The sequence below is a fragment of the Puntigrus tetrazona genome, chromosome 6 (genome assembly GCF_018831695.1).
Source record: "Puntigrus tetrazona isolate hp1 chromosome 6, ASM1883169v1, whole genome shotgun sequence".
Classification (NCBI taxonomy): Eukaryota; Metazoa; Chordata; class Actinopteri; order Cypriniformes; family Cyprinidae; genus Puntigrus; species Puntigrus tetrazona.
This window is the reverse complement of record NC_056704.1, coordinates 7,789,324-7,813,952: the sequence shown is the minus strand read 5'-3', so window position 1 is coordinate 7,813,952 and position 24,629 is coordinate 7,789,324. Positions and strand designations below refer to the sequence as shown.

At 36.4% G+C, this 24,629-nt stretch overlaps 1 pseudogene; it reads left to right on the top strand.

Annotated features, from left to right (window-relative positions):
* The first annotated feature begins 2,083 nt into the window (after positions 1-2,083).
* Positions 2,084-23,592, top strand: LOC122346797 (annotated as a pseudogene).
* The last annotated feature ends 1,037 nt before the right edge of the window (positions 23,593-24,629 follow it).

Genomic DNA, 24,629 nt, shown 5'->3' with positions numbered 1-24,629 from the left:
GAAATGTATTTTTCTTGGATGGGTATTCCCACTTATAATGTAGCAATGTAAATAAGTGTAGTGTGGTTGTAATTTCTTCTTACCGCTACCTTATATCTGACTGTTTACAATACAATGACTTTGAAACAAACAGAACCGATGTCACTTTATACAAACACACACACACACACACACACACACACACACATATAGCATATATATATATATATATATATATATATATATATATATATATAAATCAGTCATTTGCCTTTAAAATGGCCAATAAACAATTTCTAGGCACTGTGACAACTACATTACCCAGTTGCCTTGGTAGCAACGTAGAGTACATTTGAAACGCTGCAAGCCTGCATGCATGAGAATTGACCAAGAAAAGGAAAAAAACATATTCATACAAGCATTGTATTTAGTTAATGCCTCGTGTCATCATTATATATTTATGTATATAGATCGTACACTGTTAAATGAAAGACAAATTTTTACATCATAACCCTATGGATGCAAAGTCAAACAGGCTAAAGAACCTATTTAACGCTTTTCCAAAATTAACAGACAGGCTTCTGTGTATTTTTGTCTTTCCAGAGCGGGGCATTCTAGCTGGACGTTTGGGAGATTCACTCATGGTGTGTTTTGCTTACGACAAAACTGTAAACCTATTTGTAGACAAAAAATAAAACAATGGAAGTAGTGTGCGCAACTTTACGGAATAGATATGTTTTGCAGAAATGATCGTGGCGTAGATGGTTAAGCGGGTTTAAAAATAGCAGCTAAGACAATACATATTTATATCTGTAGGTTTTTTTAAATGATGACATCACAAATTGTTGGGTATTTGTAAGGAATGCTAAGCTGATCGAAGCTGTAAAGTAATACAATGTAGCCAGTAATTGTAGATGTGTGTGTGTAAGTGTGTGTGTTTGTGTGTGTCATGTATATGCTCCCACACAAGTGCATGTCTGCAGACATTGGTTTCTATAGTAACAGTCTTCTCTTGTCCACCTCTTTTGCTGCCGTTATGGAAGTGAAGTTTTTTAAGCTTGTGCAGGAAGCAAAGCAATGGTAATTGTTATCCATTCCTTACTTTATTGCTGGGTTCTGGATGGATTTGCAACAATTATTATATGCATATTATAAACTTCAATTTTAAGCTACTTGTTATGAGAAAAGTAAGGCTTACACACAGCATGGTTTTCTTTCTTTCTTTCTTTCTTTCTTTCTTTCTTTCTTTCTTTCTTTCTTTCTTTCTTTCTTTCTTTCTTTCAATCTATTTTCAGTCAGTCTACTGGGAGATATTATTTAAAAATGGTCATACCAGAAAAGTACTTTACAGTCTGAACGCATTACTTGTACTTTAAGTACAAACAATGTAGGCCTAATTAACTTACAAACTATACATCATTAAAAGGAGATTTAAAGCTTAAATTTTGACCTTTTTTACTGTAAAAATATATTAGAGAGACTAACAAAAGGAAAAGGAACAATAGAAACATCATTCCTTTAGGGCTTTTAGTCCAGATTTTTGCACATGGAGAAATGTTGATGGAATTCTTACATGTTGATGGAATTTTTAAGCATTACAGAGTGCTAAACATTTAATATTTGTTTCATACATTTGCAAGCTGAAAGCCCTCACAAATGAGACTAACAGAAGTCCTACATCATACGACATTCCAGGAAATCCTTTTAATATAGGGCTTTTTGTCTTTTTTTTCATATACAGAACATTTTAAACTTTTGATTCGTGCTAAAAAACAACAACAACAAAAACAGATCACAGGAATTCCCAAAGAAAACTAAATTTAGTTTAGAGAAAAAACCTCTCATATAATGTATTGATTTGAACCCATGCTAAGTTAACGTGCTAGCCCTTGGGCAAGTGTTAATATTTACATTTTATGATTAATTTAAAAAAAAATAAGTGTATGTTATTTTAAAGAAGGAAATTGATACCTTTTTTGTAGCTAGTTAATTAAGACGAAGTTCAATTATAAAAAAATCATACCAATACATTTCAACATGTCTCGCCTCCTTTTTTTTAGACTCAAACAGTACAGAGGATGAAAGTGCAGAGCCTCAGGTCTCCATGGAGATGAAGGAACATTTCACCCCCCCAGGGGAAGCAATCTACAGTCAACCTACAGGTAAAAACATGATTTTTTTCCACCTTCAGCAATATTCAGTTGTAGCATCTTTCTACATTCCACTTTCAGAATCATTCACCGCAAGATGAATTGAAAATGTCATTGATAATCCCCCCAACAATTCTCAGAATTCATCAAATGTATTAAAGTTAACCAAATCACCAAATTAACCAATTGAAAACAAAAATTCACACGTATCACGAAGCTTTAACATAATGAATATGATATGATAAATGTGATAATAAAAGCCATAATATTCCACTAACAGAATATTATGTATTCTCAGGAAGGAGAGCAGTGCTTTCCCATATCCCAGGAGATGGTCCAGTAGTGGAGAGAGAGATACAAGCCCTGGGCTCTAGAGCTCCTGGTCTTCAGGATCCCTTGACACCTAGCAGGCAAGCAAATGCTGGGTGTGTTGAGAGCCCTCCAGTCAGACACCTGGGGATTGAAGCTCTTGTGCGGGCCTCACAAATAAGTGTGTACTACGTGGCGTTGGGGTCAGAGGAGAGTATGTCCTTAGCCAGTGACTACTATGGCAGTGTTTTGAGCCTCTATCGAAGAAGGACGTTTTCCATTTACAGTGTTCAAGAATGAGTGCTGGCACACTGAATATAAAAGGCATAAAGTAACTTGAATTAAGTTGGCACAAAATAAATGCATTAAATTTAGATTACAGGTCTAAAAAAGAAACTTAAACTTAAAAAAAATGTTTTTGTTACCCTGTTCTTCATTTATTGTGAACTTTAATGTCAACCAGGTCATGTTATGTTTTTTTGTTTTTTTATTATTATTCCTACTTTCCTTTGACTCCTCTGGCATCATTTTTTGATATGGATTTTTTCTTACAAACCTTTTTGCATGCCTTTGTATGTGACGTTTGCATTCTTATGGCAGTCTAATTTAGATTTATTTATCTCCAACAATATTTTACATCTTTCAACAAGGTATGTTTTCCAATGCATGTTCTGTTGGATAACTATGTCTTACCATTCAGTTTTTTTTGCTCAAAAAATCACTAGTAACAAAAAATTCACCCATTTTGCCATTTTGTTGTTTTATTTTTTTGTCATAATGCAACATTTTCCAAAATCACCCTCATTTCAGGGACCAGTTGGACTTTATAAAAGGAAACATCTCCATTTGTCCAAACCCAGCCATTCCAAAATGCTCAAAGTCCCATTAACCTAAGTGATGTAGAGCCAACAACTGATCCAGCAACTGCCCACAATGTCACCAAAACAGCCATAAATGGAGCTGAGCTACCTGGTAAAATCTCAAGCTCAGCTCCATCTCAAAGCAGTGGTTCCCAAGATAAACCCTCCTTCCAAACTCCAAAAGCATCACAGGCAAGTTCCAAAATCTTAGACAAAGTGAGAGCTTTTGAGGAACAAAGACACAACAGTAACATACCAAAGGCATCTTCATCAAGACTTTCATGGGGCTTCAATCGAACATCATCCGAGGATAGTAGGAGTAAATCTGGAAAGCTCCAAGACAACCTAAAGAGTGATGTGGCACTCAAGAGGTCTTTCTTTAAGCAGAAAGCATCCTCTCTGGACGAACAGTCAACCTATGTACAGAAACATTTTCAGAGTAAACTCTCAGAAGAGCTTCATCGAATAAAAAAACTTGTCGGAAAGTCCAATATCAAGAAAGCCTTTTCACGGAGCAGCTTACCCAGACTGACAAGCAGTCCACTGGAAACACTAATTCAGCTCCAGCCAAAGTAATTCAAAAGGTTGAAACCATTACTAATTCAAAGGATTTACCAGAATCAAAAGAAAGACCGTCAGCCGTGCCACAGGAGGAATTACCACAACTGCAGCAAAAGAAACTGGCAGATGAATCAAAACAACCTGAAAGGAAGTCACCTCCTGATAATACAGACAGCCAGTGGAAAAAACATTCTAAACCCAGCCGGCTGTTGGACAGACAAGCCATCAATGAAAAAGGTCACTTTCAGCAAAATCCCAGGACAGTGTTCGCCAATGGTGCAAAGGACAAGTATGTGCAGCAAATTGCCAAAATCACCTGTGGAAATACCACCTGCTCAACCTATAATGCAAGGAGGTTTGGTGCAAGCACCCCAAAAACCTCCAAGGTTGTTTGGTTCAATTTCTGTGCTCCCAAAGTCATTTAAGGAAAGAGAAGAGAAAAATGACTCCTCATTTATACCTAAAATGACCATACCTACAATTCTGGTTGAAAATATGCCTGCGGATGAAGAGGCACATAAAGCAGAGAGGACGATCAAAGGAAGTTAACAAACATGAAGGAAAAGTAATCAGAAGAAACAGAGGTAAAACTTTTTCCAAAAAGTCACTTTTCATATGATGCTATTTAAAAAATCATGTATTTGGTGTAAAGGAATATTTTGTCATGCTTTAATGTTCAAAAAACAAATAGGTTTGAAATAGTGTTCATTATTATAGTTCCTCTACGCCCTGCCTCTTCAAACTTGTTGTTTCCTACAAAGACCCTCTTTCCGACAAGCACAGTCTGCTCTGATTGGTCAGCTGACACAGTCCATTGTGATTGGCCAAACACCACAAGCGCACATTGGAAATGAAACACCTCTTACCATAATTGTAAATATGAAGGCAATAATGTCATTAGTTTTACCACAGGTGTGAAAGGATAAGGAGTCTCGTGGCAGACAGAATATAGTATGCTCAACCAGTAAGTGTGAAACAGAGCACAGCGAATCTTTGTTTGTTATCTTCTCGAGTGGACTGGACAGAAACAATCGTAAAAAATGCTTGAGTTCGCACACTTATAAGAAAAGGTTCAATAAAACATTGTCTATTGTTGTTATAGGCGTGTCTAAAGTTTTATTGCAACTATGTCGTTTGTGAAATAATGTCTGTGTGCATCAGCTACATACCACAGAAAAAAAATGAAGTCGTATTACATGACCCCTTTAAAACCTACAGGGTTAAAAAGAAAGTAATAATGAAAAGTTCATTCGATTCATATTCATAATTTTTTCTAATATATTTGAACAATCAACATAATTTGTGGCTGATTAGTGCTGATTACCACAAAATTAACTTTTGAATTTAAAAGCAAATGTGGCCAATTTTTGGAGGATTTAAAAGTAGGCACGTGCAGCTTACATTTTGACTTGATTATTCTGTTGTTCAACAAACATTTCACACTAAAATTGGGTTAGAATTATTTGTCTTGTGGCTGTATTCATTGGTGAATATTTGAAGGATTTTAATGTTGCGATTTCATCACTTTATTTTATGTTATGATTTATGTAACTTTCACTATACTCTCACTATAAGAGGCTTATTGTTGTGGTGGTGTTAGATGAGGAGAGACTGGTGGAAATTTTTCTGGTAATCAACAATTGCTGTCTTACCTATTGGTCTTAACTTGTACTGAGCATAAAATACTCCTTTAAAACTGAAGATGAGACATACTTTTGAAGCCTATTTTACTACATTACTAATAGAGCAATACATTCAAATTCTTTATTGTGTTTCCAGAATAATGTTCAAATATAGATCACTACTGTTATTTATAAGCAGAGACAGATGACTAGATATTTTGGTGTTGTAATGAGTTTATGATACAGTATTGTCTCTTGGTCTTTGTGTAACATCCGCTGCCTGATGCTTCTAGAAGACTCATCAAATGACCCAGCAGAGGGCCTTGTGTCGGAACCTCCACTTAAGAATTCAGCAGTAGATTCTGGATCAGTGGTGATGCTTCAGTGCGTCATCAAGGAAAACCTGTTCCCAGAGGTAAGACATTTTTAGACCTTAGCTACAGTATTATTTAAATGATCATATGATCATCCTCATGGCATCCTCTGACGTGGGACTAATACTAATACTAACAAAGAACAGTGGAGACACTTTCTAAAATTAACATGCGTTTTGATTCGTTTACTCAAGTTTTGTGGTCCAGGTCACATATATCAGCAGTGTTTGGGAGGTTACTTTGGAAATGTAATAGGTTACACAATACAAGTTACACTTTTAAAATGTAATAATGTAACAGATTACATTTGATTACTTTGGATCGCTTTTCCAAATTTTTCATGTTTTCAACTGCTTATCATTTTCAGACTTGTTGAAAATAGCTATGTATGACAGGAAACACTGGAATCTAACAATTTCTAAAATAATAAAAAAAACTTAAATCTTCAAAGTACAGCATAGCCACTGGGTAGTAACTAGTCTTTAATTAGTTACAGTTACTAAAATGTGTAATTAAATTATAGTTACTTATGAAAATGTTAAATATTACATAGGGGATTACATTTGGGGACACGGTTATCGTTGAATTGATTACAGAGACCGTCTCTGCATTTAATAACAAATTGTTATACTGTACAGTGCTTTGATGCAACCTGTGTGCCGTTAAAAGCGCTATATAAATAAAAATGATTGATTGATTGATTGATTGATTGATTGATTTTACACATACAGCCCAATTTCATAATGCAGAAAACATCACACGTAGAATACAGTCATTAAAATGTAATTCCTATATCGCAGAATGTCACGGAATATACAACGTTTTGGATAAATAAATAATATTTAGGTCAGTACACCTGAATCAAAATTCAATACGGACTTGTGCCTGTGAATATTAAGCATAAAAAAAGACTAGGTAATTCTACACGTTCTGCCTGTCCCTGGCTATCCACATTCGGTCCACTGGCCTGTTTATATATAGGCTACTATTTAAAGCGATTCTGAATTTGCCATTATTAATCAATAATGAATCATTTTATAAAAAGGTGTATGGGGAGCAAGGGCACACAACAACACAACCCTTAACAAAAAAACAAACAATGATTTTGCTATAAGACAATGCTTAATACAAGGTACCCACAAATTAACAGTACAATTAGATTAGATCATTAAATAGTACTCTAACCTACTCTAACCAGGGTTTAGTCATGGACTTTGTAGTCCATGACTACATAATATTGTTTGAAGTGAAGACCCAAAAAACTCATTTCGGTGGGTAATTCTGTCAGCTCAGTAACCTATTTGATGGGTTTAACTTTTGAGACACTTTCAGGAGAGTTGATATTAAATTTTATGCAGAATACGTGGAAATCTGCTCAGTTTGTAAGTAAATTGTGTAATCTAGAAGAGTTTCTTATTAGTAATATGATTATATAAATACATACATGCAGTGTCCTAAAAAAGTAAATTTTATGGATTTCTCTTAACCATCCTGATAGTGATACATTACAGTCCAGAGATCCTAAAGTTAGTGGAGAACTGTTTCCTAGTAAGTGTTTCCTTTTTAGGCTACAAAATACACAGCACATTTATAGTTCCTTCTTTGTTCCTTCATGTGATGGCAGCAGTGTTTAGTGAAGTAAGGTCATGGTTTTTAATTGGCTTGAAAATAAGATTTTAGACATATAAATCAGATTTTTGCTATATGCTAAGCAGTTCCCACTATAGCAAGTAACATAACTTGCAAAGCAACATAATTATAGCAGTCACATTTTGGAACACAACAACGTGTGAAATCAAGCTTTCTAGAAGTGTCTGTTCTCATACTTATGTTTCATGATTGCAGTGACGGAAAAGACCTCAATGGCTTTTTCTTGTGTTCCACAAATAAATGTCTTTCAGCTCGTCATTGCCTTTAGATATCAGCATGTACTGAGAAAACATAAGAGAGCAACATCAAGCATATGAAGTTAATGTCATAGGAAACCAGATACAAAGCATGATCAAAGTATCAGCAAATCCACAATGCTTTTTTCTCCAAAGAAAAACAAGAGAGTGGGCACGACGGCTGAAACAACACATTTTTTAGAGCATTGCCGTGACAAGTTTAACCTAGCAGCAATTCTGTGACACATTTTGACAAAGGAACGTTCCTGAAACTTTCTATTTAAACATTAAGCAATATTTGTTCTGTGCTGCGGAAAAACTTTGATTGGATCAGAGAGCGCAAGGTAAATCTGTTATCTCCCCAGCTGTGGTCAGTTAGAAATCTCATTCAGAGCCATCTGTGTTTATTTGTTCATTGGCCAAGATCCACTGCAGTTTGTCTATTTTGTTGCCAAGCATTACACTGCCATGACAACATTAATGTTAGGGGGGAAAAAACAAGTGCACTTAATGAACTGTGAAAGTCTGAGTGGGTGGAATGAAATTACTGACATTCAGTAACACAATGTGTTTTATTGTGCTGATGTTGATAGCATTTTTATGACATGGAATAATGGGTGCTTAAAGAAATAGTTTTTGTTAGTAAGGGAGAGACTAGATGTAACCAGGCAGCCCTTCACAACGATAATTTGAATGAAAGCTTAACTACGTCTGAAAGTACATAATACACATAAAGCAGTATGCTTACATCTCATGATTTCGTATTTGGAAGCTCTGAATTGCAGGGTGAAAAAAAGTCTTAGCACCTCCTGCAAGTTAAGTCCTTGGATATATTCTATGCATTATTTGTAAAAACAAACAAACATTATACTTCAAAAATCTTTTTCTTCACTGAGAAGATCAATTCTCAAAAGTTAACAAATGAAGGGGGCTAAATGCTAACACATACCATGTCGTATGGTGCCACTATCAATTGCATTATAACTAAAAACTAATTAATGGTTGATTAGTGAAGTAATGGTATAACATAAAATGTGTGTTATGTTATATACTTTATGACAAATAAGCCTTTCTTTTCAATGCTGTATGTCTAGTTACAATTGTGGAGGACCAACAAATGGAAAAAATCAACATCTTTTGTTGATCACAGTTTAAATAATATTTCAGTTAAAATAATGCTAATATTGATTATAATGATGATATCAATGATAATATAATGATAATATGAAGCATTTATAAAAGCACACAGTATTAATAATAGCAAGTTTTTCAGTGATGAAGGTCATCAAACAACTCTTTCTCCCATTAAATATTAGAAGGTTTTGCAGTGATTACATAAATACATATTTAAAGAATTATTAGCAATTTTGAGTCTTTTATTTTCAGAATGCTAGCATGGGCAAAAATTGCCTACATTTGATTAGAGAACAACAGAATCTCTTTATTTTGTATTTTTTAGGTTTAAATCAGTGTCTTTGACTTTGACTTAGCTTATTCATTGTTTAGCCTTTTATGCATATAAATAGCAATACTATACATGCAGATATTATGTTTCAAACAAAGGCATGAACTTTGGATGGAACAGATGACTTGTACCTGTTCTTTTCTGCCAAGCAGCTCCTGCTGAGTCATCTCTGATGATTACCAGACCTATGCAGGATGTGAAGGTCAAGGCAGGAGAGATAGCCTTATTTGAATGTTTCATAACTGGGCCACAGACTGTGGATGTTGACTGGCTGGCCAATGGGAAGCTGATACAGCCAGCGCTTTTTGATTGTAAGATGCAATTTGATGGACACAGATGTCGTCTTCTTCTCAAATCTGCACACGAAGACGACAGCGGAAGCTATTCTTGCAAAATAAGTTCAACAAAAGGTGGGGGTCATGAGAACAGTTCAAAATGAACATAAAATCTTGCATCATTTATGCATCAATATTAGGCTGCCTATTTAATTCTACATTATGTTAATCTTGCTTCAAAATGCTTATTTGCTTTCAATTAATTAATATTAACTGTGGTCCTTGTTCTTGTTTGTATGGCACAGAAGAGCTCATTTGCACAGCTAATCTTCTGGTGATTCCATCTAAGGAGCCACTATTTACACGGAAACTGGAGGCACTGGAGGCTACTGAGGGCCGTTCAGCACAATTTGACTGCAAAGTCAGTGGATCTCCCCCTCCTGAAGTCAACTGGACTCATTGTGGTAAGATTCATAATAATAATAATCATAATAATAAAGATCAGGTCTTTATTTTTCTATAATAACTTCTTTAAAACCATTTTTATGGAAAACAAGACATTTGTTAACACTGTTTCAACACTTTTTTGTGTCCTAGAACAACCTGTGGTGGAGAGTGATAACATTCACATTCTCAAAGTAAATGGGCATCACTCTCTGCTCATCACGCACGTTAACAAGGAGAGCGAGGACTGTACACAGTATTTGCTCGAAATGTTCATGGAGAAGCAGAAAGCTCAGCTGAACTCTATGTACAGGAACCTCGACCATCCATATCTACTCACATGTAAGAAGAAAACCTTAACAATGTCTAATTAAACCACAAAATACTGTTACTATACCCCTTTGTTTTGTTTTTTAATCTTCAGGTCAAGGTTGGAGAAGATGCCGTCAATCCCAGAGGAGCCTGAGGTATTTGAAGGAGAGGTGGAACACAGGACAATGCCAGACTTTATTAAACCTCTCAGTGACCTTGAAGTGTTAGAAGGGAAAGAAGCAGTATTGAAGTGCAGAGTGACAGGCCTGCCATATCCCAAAATCATTTGGTACCACAACGGCATGAAGATAGAGAGCTCTGACGACAGAAAGATGATACAGCGTAAGCTCACAAAATATTGTCACAGCCATTTTAAAGGATGTCTATGGCACATCAGTTTAATAAGACTACATTGGCTTCTAATTGTGAGGTTCTTATAAATTTCCTTCTTTATTGTCTCACAAATACACGTTGTCTTCAATTATATCCTCTTCTAGACAGGGATGTTCACAGTCTGGTCGTTAATTCTGTGTGTCATGGCCACAGTGGTGTGTATAAATGTGTCATCTCCAATAAGGTGGGAAAGGCTGTCTGCTATGCTCACTTATACGTTGCAGGTAAAACTATATTTTTTGTCATATATATTAGTATTGTGACATCCCATGTCTCCGTCTCCGTGACATTGTAGTTTCTTGACAGTTAGCCTTCCCGAGTCACCCAATGGTCCTCCAGTAATTGAATCTGTAACTGGGAGAACGGTCTCACTGAGCTGGAAAATACCAAACAACCTAGACCCATCCATAGGTAAATTTGCTGTTAATTTTAATTTCTTTTCATTTTTCATTTTATATAGAAAATTTGTCAAGGTCTGTAAATATGTATGATATGTATGTTTGTGCATTTCCGATGTTTAAAGCCATGTGCAGCAATGTAGCTATGGGATACAGTGTGTCAGATGGTTCAGGCTCAATTTCTCAGCTACAGTACTGTAGGTTTTTCATCCAAATGTAAGAAATTCAAAATATTATATTTAGTAGAAATTTTGATTACAAAATGGTGTAAATATATCACTTATGGTTAAAATTACCACAATTTTAGCTTAAGCTTAATACCACACAGCGTATCCCTAAAATTGAGGAAGTTCCAAAAAAGTCACATTTGTATCACTTATAGGAATATAGAAAAGATATATAAGCTTTATAACAAATTACATTTATAGGAATGCTGAAATATAATGATATTTTTAGAATTAATTTTTAGGTTTTTTTTATCTGTCGCATTCATATTTCCCTGCTCTCCCATTTTCCATATCTTTTGTTCATTTCAGATCCTTCTTCACTTATGTACATTGTTCAACAACAAGCTCTAGGCTCCACCCAGTGGACAGCCATTGCCTCCGACCTCAGAGACACCTCCTATACAGTCACCTCTCTTTCTAAAGGAGTGTGTTATTCCTTCAGAGTCCTTAGTACCACTGGAAAAGCATCCAGCAAACCCTCACAGCCCACTGACCTGGTCCAGCTCATTGACAGAGGTATTGAGAAGATTTGAATTGAATTATGTCTGTACCTAAGCAAACAAGTGTGGTGATATTACTTTCTGATGACATACTGATGATATACTCACTATATCCTTGTTGACACATCTTCTGCTGTTTTCAATTTTCATAAATGCAGCTCTCAGAGCTATAGCCATACTTCAAAGTAAATCATCCAAGAAGGCCACACAAACCTTTTCATTGTGAAATGCTGGCTGCGTCTTTGCTTGTTGTACGTACATTGCCTGTAGACTTGCTGAAATCATTTATTGAATTATTTTTTTTCATTTCACAGGACAGTATTTGAACAAAGCCCCAGTCATTCTGGACAAGCCTGATATTGTGTATGTGGTTGAGAATCAGCCTGTAACCGTCACAATAACCCTTAATCATGTCAAGCAACAGGCACGTGGAAAAGGTTTGTGTTAATCGTAAATCAAACATTCCAACTGCAATATAAATTGTGACTATTAAGCAAGCCATTGTTTACCAGAAGGGGAGAGGTGCTTCTCAGCAAACCTGGTGCATTAGAGATGACCATGCCTGATGATGACCAGCATGCCCTACACATTGCCAAAGTTAAAAGCACAGATGTAGGTCAGCTGATCTTCATGATAAACAACCAGTATGGAAGTGACCTCTGTACTCTGCAGCTGGCAATGGCAGGTAAATGCCCTTTTTTCAGCCACTTATTTCTTGCCTCCAGTCTCAAAGACACCTCTACAGTCACCTCTCTTTCTAAAAGAGTGTTATTCCTTCAGAGTCCTTTATGTTACTGGAAAAGCATCCAGAAAACCCTCACAGTCCACTGACTCCACTGAGAAGAGAATTAAAAGTAATGTAAGTGGAGAGAGAGATTATCTTACTAAGGTCTCCCAAATTGCAATCACCGTAACCACAATTTTATAGCTCTGACAAACATACAATGTTATACATCAAGACGTGAAGCATGTGGATCCATATGCAAGCATTTATTCAGGAACATGATCACAAGCACAGACAGGGTCGAATAATAATAAACTGGTGTGGCAAAGGTAAAACATAAGAATAAGAGTCAAATGACAGAAAATGGGCTCAACAAGAGGGGTAATTTGTAAACGTGAGCAGTAATCCAAATGAGGTGCAAACACACAGATTTATTTAGAGAAATCCCAGAACAAAACTAGACTTGACATCACTAAAACTTGACTTGAAAGGAAACCAAAGACTGAACAGGAACACAAGCTAACAGAGGAGTCGACTTCACAATGTTCAAGACTTACAATACACAATGAAGACTAGGTTCGCAATGGGAGATCTTATACAAAAACTAAAAGGGTCACAAACAACCGAAGAACAAACAGAGCCGAAAACCAAACGATTAAGCAATAAACCAATGAGAACAAGACATGATGCAATGGGGCAAAGGAAGCTAAACACTGATAGGAACCAAGACTAAATTTGTAAATAAAAGACATAGAAACATGAGCATGAGAAAGACCTGGACATGACAGAATCAGCAAAACAAAGAGTAAATCCAAATACACAGGCAAGAATTAGCAACCAGAAAAACAGGAAACGCAATGAGACTTGACTAAGACTACAAACTAGAAACTAAGATATGCAAATGGCTCCATAAAGTGCTACCACTAGTAGAGTGATACAATACTCGGCAACGCGATAAGGATCTGACTGTGTTTATTTACTTTGTGTGATGTCCTTCAGGTGAGCGTGTAATTGGTGACCGTTGTGTTTGTGCAAGCAGTGCAGTGCATGATGGGGAATGTAGTCCAGGGTGAAGTTCAAAAGACTGTGTGGTGCGAGAGTAAGCATAACAGGAGAGTGAGCTTTTTGACAAAAGTCCATGGACAGAATTCATGACACAATGTAATATTTGAAAATCTCCCTTTTTTCAGATGCTATTTTAATATGTGCACACAATAATTAAAATAACAATGTAATTCCATTTTAGCATGTGTGTTTATTACTGTAGTTTCAAAAGTCAACAAATAAATAAATAATGCGTAAGTATTTTCTTTCTTCTTTAGATTACAAAATATTATTAGTAAAGAATCTGTTTTAGTCCATATGATTAAAGTACAAGTTCCAAAAAGGACATAAAGGTAGCATAAATGTTAATCCAAACAACCCCAATAGTTTAATCTGAAGTAATTTAGTATGCCAAGCAATAATCAAAACATTGATCAGTGACATTGATTTATTATTCAGTTCCAATAATATAACCTTTTGTGTGATGCTATTAGATTGTAGGATATAAAGGTAAGGTAAAGCAATATAATAAAGTCATTGGAGTTATGACACATCAGAAACATCAGTTACATCAAAACTCACATGTTCTTGTATGCCTTGTGACTTAAAACATGTGACCCAAGAACCAATAAAATATTTTTTTTATATACATAAGTATTAATTGTCTGCATTAATCCTGCTTCAGTTGTTGCATTTTTAAACTGTTCTGCTGGGTTTGTTCTCTACATTTTAGTGGCCCCTTCATTTGAGACCATCATGGAGGACTTGGACGTGTGTAGGGGAAACATCTCGTTTTGCTGTGGTTATAGATGGGAAACCTGACCCTGATATCCTTTGGTACAAGGTCAGTTTGCACTTTTGATTACCATACCAACTGATAATTCACTGAACATTTTTTCTTCTGTCCTTAATGATTCCCACTCATTTGTGCAATTTGACTTTCAGGATAATGTTCTTCTGGCAGAGAGCAGTCATTTTACCTTTGTGTATGATGACAGAGAATGCTCTCTTGTGGTTCTGAATGCTCAGCCTGAGGATGAAGGGGTCTACACCTGCACTGCAAAGAACCAGGCTGGCTCAGTGTCCTGTAAAGCTGAGCTTACTGTTCATACTGGTGAGTAATACAGATTAGCTGAATATGGCTTAGCCAGAAGCAAATGTAGAGAATAATTTACCCAGAAGAATCTAGCTATGTAAAAGTTAATAGGGTAATGTTATTTATTTGTATATGGAAAGTAAATGTGTGTGGGCGTACTTACAATTTCACAGCCAAAAATGTGGATGAGGAGGAAGAGCAGATGGAAGATGAAGGTGCAATTCTACGGAGGATGTGTAGAATGACTGATTACTATGACATACACAAAGAAATTGGCAGGTCAGACACCTTAACACACACTCCTGTTCATGCTTTCATTATTATTAAAAGTATTCTGTATATATTTAGATCTGACAAGTCTGTAATCTTCCTGCTCACAGAGGGACTTTTTCATACATCAAGCGGGTGACACAGAAAAATGGTCAAATATATGCAGCAAAATTCATTTCTTTGAGGGCACAGAGAAAAGCTTGCGCTCTGAGAGAGATGACCCTCCTATCAGAGTTAGACCATGAGAAGATCATCCACTTCTATGATGCCTTTGAAAAGAGACGTGTAGTGGTCATTATTACTGAACTGTATCCTTTTCCTCTGATTAAATATCCCTACTAAATCTGTTAAAAAAAGACATTTCTTGCATTATTATCTTTAAATTATTGCAAAGGTGCCATGAGGAGCTTTTGGAAAGAATAACAAAAGAACAACCATTTTAGAATCTGAGGTTGGTGTTTTAACTGTGCATTCGGTAACTTCTTTTTTAAAGGAAAAATTATTTGCTGCTTCATGATGTTAAAACAAAATCAGTGAATTACTGACAAATTAATATAATCCACAGAATTAATGTTCTGTTTGCAGGTTCGGTCAATCATACGGCAGCTACTTGAGGGTATCGATTATCTTCACCAAAATGACATAATTCACCTTGATTTAAAGGTCAACAGATAAAACTGTGCCATTTACTACATGCTTTACTAATCATTGCAAATGACTGTTTTTAACATTTCAGAGTTGACTAACTATACAGTATTTCTTTCAGCCTGAAAACATCCTCATGGCTGACCAAAAAAGTGATCACATTCGTATTTGTGATTTTGGCAATGCTTTGAAAGTCAAATCAAATGAAGAATTGTACTGCAAATATGGCACACCGGAATTTATTGCTCCTGAGATTGTAAACCAGTCACCCATCTCTAAATCTACAGATATTTGGTAAAAATCCATTACCACCCCCACCTTATTAACAGATCATTAAACTTTTATTCTCTCTATTTTCTAAAACTATCTTTCTCTCCACAGGCCAGTGGGTGTCATTACTTATTTATGGTATGTATATTTGTAGGTTACACGTTATTTCAATAGTCCAGTTTATACATTCTACTATGTTTTTTAATTACATGTTTTCTTCACATTAACTGTCATTAACGCAGTTAACTGTTTACTTAGGGTTAGTAGACCTGCAATGTTAGAAGACTTAATTACTTAATGTCAGTATAGCAGACCGTCTACAATTACTCTAATGACTGGTAGTAACCAACTGCAAAGTTATAGTTAGTATAATGACTAAAGTTGACTATAAACATAAAGTGTTACCAATTTCTACTTTTTATTCATACTTGCAGCCTAACAGGAGTTTCTCCATTTGCTGGGAAAATGATCGTGACACTTTGCTGAACATCAGGAACTATAATGTTGCCTTTGAGGAGAGCATGTTCAAAGACCTTTGCAGAGAAGCAAAAGGATTCATCATAAAGCTCCTTGTGGCAAGCAAATTGTAAGTGTTTATTGCGCCACAATCTTTCTCTGCTTTGTCTTTGAGTTACGTGGTCTTAAATTTGTTAAATTATTTGTACTTTAGGAGACCTGATGCAACAGAATGTCTTCTTCATCCTTGGTTCAAGGTAAGATGGAATATCAAACGGGCTGCATGAATGATTAATGCAGTAAAAAAGCTCTGTTTATTTAATCACTTTTGGTAAATCACTTTGACACCTACAAAAGATGGTCTGGGTCACTGTATGTGTGAAAAATATTGCCATGCAACAGAAATATCACAGAGATGATGTTACTTTAAATATATTTTTAAAGCGCAGTAATCAACATGTTTTTCTTACAGTCACTGGTAAAGGGAAAGTGTATCAGCACAATATTACATAAGCAAGTGTTAGCCAGACGGAAATGGCAGGTAAGCAATTAAAAATCTGTATATTTATGATAAACCATTAAATATGCATTAATTCTACAATTATAAAAGAAATTACCATGATAATTTTGTAACTGTTTACTATGTCTGTTTCAGTGTTCACTCATTAGATACAAATCTAAAATGGTTATGAGATCCATATCAGAGTTGCTGGATGACTCTTCAAGCCACGTGTCCCTTGCTGTGCCCAGAAACCTTAAAGATGCTTCAACACCTCCATTGTCATCCTCCGATTCAGATGAGGACATTGATGAACTTCCTTTCATCCCTATGCCTCACACAATGATGTTTTCTGGTTCCCGGATGTCACTGACTGAGATCCATGAGGATGATGTTGATGTCATTAGAGGATCCAACGAGTCCTACCAAAAAAACATTAATAGGCCAGAGGACATCACAGAATGTCAGACAACTGTACAGAGTGATTTAGACCACCTGGTGATTGCAGAAAGAACTGTAAAAGGATCATTGCAAAGGGGTTCCAGTGTAGAAGCTGAACAGGTAGCAGGCAAATCCAGAAGAGCGCTAATGCGAAGAGGAGTTCTGCTGATAGTGCTCTTCTTCTGCAGATCACACCTGAAGATGGTAATATGAGCGACACTACAGAAGAAGGCCAAAGCACACATGAAAAGGCAGTTTCCATGGAGCTCCCGCACAGGAGTAATAGTCCAAAGACAGGGAGGATGAGCAAGGAAGATTATGCTCTAAAATTAGATCTTATGCGGCAGAGGTTGCTAAGAGGAGGCACTGTTGACAAAAACATGAGTGGTCTTCGTGGCCCCCTGCTTGAGACACTGGGTGTTAGTAATGAGAGGCGGACTGCTTCTTTGGATCGCAACTTTAGACGTGCCAAGTTGAGTGCTTCAGAAGTTCCTCTGGCATCCTCCTTTGACAGTCCTGAGGATACTTGTCCAAATACTGCATTCAGGAAGAGGTCTTCTTCAAGGGCCGAAACCTCTGAGCCAATTTCACTACATAGGAGATCTGGAGCCCCATTGGAGATCCCTTCCATTTTTTCTGGGGACAATAAAACCCCTTCCATTGGGGACAATAACTTGTTGGAAGCCACGTCAGCCCTCTCAGAACAAACCAAGGATGATCCAAAGCCTGTGTTTCCTAGAGAAATGTCTTCCAAACCACCAACTCCGGACAAAGAAAATAAACAGGAAGAGAGAGAGGCCATTGACGCCTTCCAAATAATGAATACATCTCAGTCTGCATCTATATTAGATGACAATGATAAGAAGGTAGAGAAGATGGAAGAGCACATGTTCTCCGAAGATTGTGGGCCAGGAACGATAAATAAAAGTACTGAATCTTCTCTTGATATACTTCCACATGACATATCCTCAAATTATTCTAGTAAATTGCAGGTGAATGGCAAAAAGGCATCATCTGCTAAGGTGTTACCCATCCCTATCTTGAAAATCTCAGAGCCGGATATTCAGCCTACCACTGGACATCCAGTTGTTTATGCTTCTGCTTCCTCTGCATATCACCCAACTCTTAGAACTGATATTAAAGATATTGGTTCAGAGGAAATTTTTGAGTCAAGGTTTAAAAAGAGGGAATCTTCTTTGACACAAGGCTTAAAACGACTGACGAGGACAAAGTCTGAAGAAAACTCACCTGTTCTCCCACGGAAATCAAATGAAGAGGTTTATCGACCTCGCCCTGTAGGTGCCCCATTGGAGTTTGGACCTAGAGGATTAAAGGAAAAATCCAAGTCAGTCCAAGACCTCAGGGAGGTGGAGAAGGAACCCAGCCTAGGACTTATTGGAAGATTCTCTATGCGTGCAAGGAAACTTCAATCAAAAAAGGAAAAAGAGGAGACCTCCGATTCTGGAGCTAACAGACGGCGTGTTACCTGGGCAATGGGACGTAGCAAGTCCCTGGACAAAAAAGAAGTTGAGATAGGAAGCTCTGATAAAAGTATCACAGAGAAAATTTTTTTGAAAAAAATAGTAAGAAGGTTGCTGAATCACCTGTCCTTGCAGTGCGGCGTAAATTTGAATCTAATGTTTCAGGAATATTTGATAAAGTGCATACTAAGTCAAAAGACATTAAGAATAGGGAAACTAAACCCCACAGTGATGAAGAAGCTCTGAAAGAAGAAAAGCAAGACATAAAGAAGATCAGTGATTCACCAGTTCTGGCACTGAGAAAAAAGTTTGAGTCCAAAGTATCTGGATTTTCATTAAGAAAACAAAGTCAGTCTGACAAGAGTGAGGAAGAGAAGGAGAGGTTAAAAATGAAGGACAGAAAACACCTCTATCTCTCTCGTCATCGCCGCTCTCAGTCTGACGGGCTCATTCACAAGAGTGTGGATAATTCAGAGAACCAAGTTCCCTCACAAACCGCCTCTACATCATCCAAAGAGACACTGGTCTCCTCTTCTAGTGCACATTCTATACAATCTCAGTGTATGTATTATTGAGGTTTTTTACATTTTTTGTACATTTTTTCAGTGACAGAAAACGTTTCCAACACCTATTGCTAAGCATATAAATAGTATACTGTACTACATCTAGTATACTGCAAGTTAAAACATGCAAACTAATGTATGCAAATGATGAAGACATTCATTACAAAACTGCATTACAACAAATATGATTCCTTGTTGACAGCTCCTGAAACTGACATCAGGTCTAGGTGGGACAGGTGGGGTTTGTCCAGAGGCAAGAGAGACAGGACACCATCAAAATCAAATGCACCTGCAATTCCAAAGGAAGGTAAATAAAAAAATTTTATTAAAATAATTCTATTTCTGATATGTCAAGTGTAATTTCGAACAACTCCAGTTAACACTTTATGCTTTTTTATCCTTTTATTTTAGATTTCCCTCCAGTTTTCCATATTACACTAAAGGACCATGTTCTTCTTGAAGGAAATCCAGTGACTCTTAGTTGTCTACCTGCTGGCAGTCCCGAGCCAAAAATATTATGGATAAAAGGTCTTTTGTCATTTATTTGTTTTATTTAATTATGAAAACAGTAACTTTCCAACAATTAACCTTTCTTCTGTGCTCATAGATAAGAAACCTTTGGAGATCAATGAAAGAATGAGCTTAGCGGCCTGCCCAGATGGAAGGCAACTTTTGATGATCATAAAGACCTCTAAGAAGGATGCAGGAATATATGAATGTGTCGCCTCTAATAACCTGGGCTCTGCCACTACTTCCTGTATTCTGTCCATAGCCTGTAAGCTCTAGAAGGTTGCTTATTATTCAGTATAGCATCGGTGCCAAGCAGATGTTTGAGTGTTTTCAGATTTTGTTCATTACTCTATATGCTATTTATTTCCTTATGCATATTTTGTGTTTATATCACATTTTAAGGTGTTCCAAAACGACCCGGAACCCCAGAGATTCCACAGATATATAATAACACTGCTCTGGTGCAGTGGAAACCATCAGACTCCAAAGTTCCTTGCACGTACACACTTGAGAGAAAATGTGATGGTAGGGAATGTCTGACATACAGTATTCTGATATATTGTGTACTTATGTGTTAAATATTATGATCTTTTTTATTATGATCACTTTTTTCAAGTGTTCTCCTTTCCGTTAATTGTGTGCAGGGATTTAATATTTCACATTTTTATCTGTAGGTGATGATAAGTGGGTGACTGAAGCTACAGGCGTGACTGATTGTTTCTACAATTCCTCTGTACTTCCAACTGGTTCTACCATCCAATTCCGTGTGGCATGTGTAAATAAAGCTGGTCAAGGTCAATACAGCAATCTATCAAAGGGAGTGAGGATTAACATTGAAGGTACTTATGCATACAGTTCATAGTTCAATCATAGTTCATTGTACTGGTATTACTAGGTTTTGTTACAAGGTTTAATTAACTGAATAGTTTAATTCAGAATTCTAATTCATTCTGTGTACATAACTCCTACTTCTTCTGTTCTGCAGTGCCACCACTCCATCAGCCTGCTGAAAAGAAGACACACCCCTCTCCTTTTTCTGTTGTTCCTGTGTCTACTTCTACTTCTACATTAGCAGAACCAAGTGTTAGTCAGGACGTTAGTCCTATTCCTGCACAGTCTGATGCTGTCACAAATACATCTTCTGAGCTGCCAGTTTCTCACATTTGCCCAAAGATGTCAATCCCTCCTCTTCTTCACCCCAAGCCAAAAAGCACTATCAACATAGTTTCCCCTGTTACCCAAACCCAGACTTTATCTGCAAGGTCAAACACAGCTCCACCCTCAATATGCAGATCAATATCCCCTATTCCTTCATATGTTCCAGCCACTTCTTCAGTTGCTCCCCGCGCCTATCTCTCCTCCTGTGATCTTGGTCAGCAGCATCAGTCCAGTAGGAGAAGGAGCAAGCTCACCCACACCAGAGACAACTATTGAAAGAGTGGTATCCTCCACCAAAACTGAGACCACTTTGAGGCAAGGAGTTCCTCAGAAACCATACAGCTTTTTAGATGAGAAAGCCAGGTGAGGAAATTAAAACAATTCCTATATTTGGTATTCATTTATTTATTTGTTTATTTTATTTATTTTTAAATAATTCTCCATACAACCACACAGTTCATACATCTATCATGTAGGTATTTTTACACAACTCATCTGTTTTTTTGACAGGGTCGTTTTGGAGTAATAAAGGATTGCAGAGAAAACTCAACTGGCAAGATGTTTATAGCAAAGATTATTCCCTATGATCAGCAGACCAAGCAAGGGGTCATAAAGGAGTATGAGATCCTCAAGTCCCTCCGTTGTGAAAAATCATGGCCCTACATGAAGCCTATATCACACCTCGCTACCTTGTACTCATAACAGAGTATTGCACAGGCAAAGACATCTTGTATAGTCTCATTGACAGGTCAGTGTGGTTCCAGTACTGTCAAGATTTGATAGATAATCAATTATGTTTTAACTGGGCTGTGAAAATGAAGTGTTCTCTGATGTCTCCATGTTTTCTCTTCCAGATTTTGTTACTCTGAAGATGATGTAGTGGGTTTCATTGTTCAGATCCTTCAGGATTAGACTATCTCCACAGCTGCCGGATTCTTCATCTGGACATTAAGCCAGACAACATCATGATCACCAACTTCAATGTGATTAAGATCATAGATTTCGGCAGTGCTCAAAGGTTTAACCCCTATCCCTCAAACAGTATAGCAGCAGAGAACTTGGGACTCTGGAGTACATGGGTGTGCACAATATAAATTCCTGTAACATTTCTTTATATGATAATTTAAAATTTCTATTCCTGTCTTGTTGACATTAATGACCTGCTTCCTGCCTGCCTTCTTTAAGCCCCAGAATTGCTGAAGAAAGGATCTAGTAGGGCCCCCAGCTGACATCTGGAGTTTGGGAGTTCTTTCCTATATTATGTAAGTCCTGTCTATAAAGGAATTAAAGTTCGTGATCGAACAGAAGATGCAACCAAGTTTACTATTGTATTGTGCAATGTTTTTAAGAGAAGCAGAAACATGCAATAGAAAAATAAGCATTCCCATTTAGAACATAAACAGGAATATATATAGCTTCTTTTGCTCAAAACTATTTTATTCATTATTCTAATCTATCTTTTTTACTGTAGGCTCAGTGGTAGACTTCCTTTCCAAGATAAAGACCCAAAACTTACAGAGAACAAAATACATGCTGCAAAGTTTGACTCAGCTAAGCTCTACCCAAAGGTTTCCCAAAGTGCTCCACTTTTTTAAAGAAGACATTAACTGGCTATCCATGGTGAGTATCAATTAAACAACCAGGAGACAGTTTTAACTTAAGTTAAAACCTAACCCTTAAGTACAAGGGCTTTCAAACTGTTCCTGGAGCCTCCACTTGGTAGCTCTTGGATGGTTAACTTTCTTGCAGTGTTTAATTTTAACGCTATTCCAACATAGTAATCATTGTCTTAAAGATAACTCAAAACGTCCATTCTTCCTTTATGGAACTAAACTTTGTACTCCAAGAACAGGGTTGGCTACACCTATTTTTTGTTTTCCCTATTGGGCACACCATAGAATACTCTACAAACCATGATGAGATAATTTGACTTAAAAGGAACATGTGCAAATTGCTCCAGGAACAATTTGAAACTACAGTTTGAAAAGTATTTCATGTTTAAATTTGGTAACCGTCTATTTTTTATTTGAACATTTGTATAGTAGATATTATGTTTGTTTTGTTCTGTTCTTAGTTCTGACGCGTAAATATTGTAATCTTAATACCTTAACTGATTTTATGGATTTCTTTCCTCAGGTGTCGACCCACCATTAAGGACTGCCTCAATCATTCATGGCTTCATGACTCATATCTAAAGAAGCTGCGCCGACAGACCTTGACTTTCACTACCACACGTCTCAAAGAATTCCTGGAGGACCATCAGCACAGATGTGCAGAGTCAGCTACTAAACACAAGGTCCTCCTGAGAGTCTACCAGAGTGGATCTTCATCCCCGGCTTCATTAACCAATCCTAGTTCAGCAAGTACACCTTTCAGTGAAGAAAAACATTGACTTTGAACAAGATAAGGTATGCCTTAAGAGCTGGAAAATGTTTGCTGGAAATTGTACCCAGGGGTGTCCTTGAAGACAGCAGTAATATAAGAACAGAATAGATCTCACAAAAAACACATTGACTATTTGTCAATGATGTTAATAATAGAAAAGTTGGTTGATAGCTGTAGACAAGTAACAGTTGTTTCAAGGTGATGGACATTACCTTAGGAGCAATACTGGATTCAGTTAACTGGATCAGCAATTGTACCAGGATGAATGTTTTTATAAAGCATTGTAATTTTTTTTTTTTTTGGCATGTTTGCCTTTTTGATAGGGCAGTGTAGATTCTGACATGAAGCAAAGGGAGATATAGATGGGGACAGGATTGGGAAACGTCTGTGACCAGGACTCAAACTTGGGACATCATGTCGGCTTGCTGCCCACGAAACTATCAGTGCTGACATCATTTTGTTTTTTTTTTAATGTAGTTTGCTATGTGATGCATCCATTTGGATTTAAATTAAATATGAATTGAAAATTATTTTAAGAATTGCATAAGCAGGTACAGTAATAGTGCCTGTTCATGAAGAAGAATACAATACTGTTTTCTACATTTCACTGAAACAGATTATTTTCTTTTGAGAATTCTTAAAATAAACAAACTTGTCTGCAGTGTAAAATGCTAATTTGTCAGTGTTTTGAATATTTTTAATATATATTTATAGATAAAACAGTGTAAAACAGTTATGCTTCATTAAAGTTTGGAAACATATTAAGCTTTGGTGTTCCAACTTTCAAATTTTATTTATAAAAGTTTTTCAATCCAAGGATATAAATGCTCCTTTTTCTGCTCATTATGTCACTATTACTTTGTAAATCTGGTTGATGTACTTTTACATTTGATTTTATATTTCAAACTCTGTATATCGCACTCTGTTTGGCATGTCTTTCAATACAATGTTTCATTATAGATCTTTTGCTATAGTTTTTGTAAAAACTAAAAAAAAAAAACAACAACAAAAACTATATATATTTACGTGTTTTTGATTCTTGTGAGTAACTTTCTCCTTTCTAATGAAGTATCCTTTTAGCAAAAATCAAAATAACATTGAAAAATAAAGACACAAAATACAAACAACTTTTTGACACATTGGCATCTTTTTATTTATTTATTTACTTTTTAAAGGGACTTCATGTTAACAGCAACAATATCATCATTACCCTGAAAATGGTTTTAAATTACATTTTAGCTTCGATATTATTGCTGACTTTCATTTAACAAAACTCAATCATTACATTTTTGCATCTATAAAATAAAACGTTCTGTCATTCTATTCTGTAAA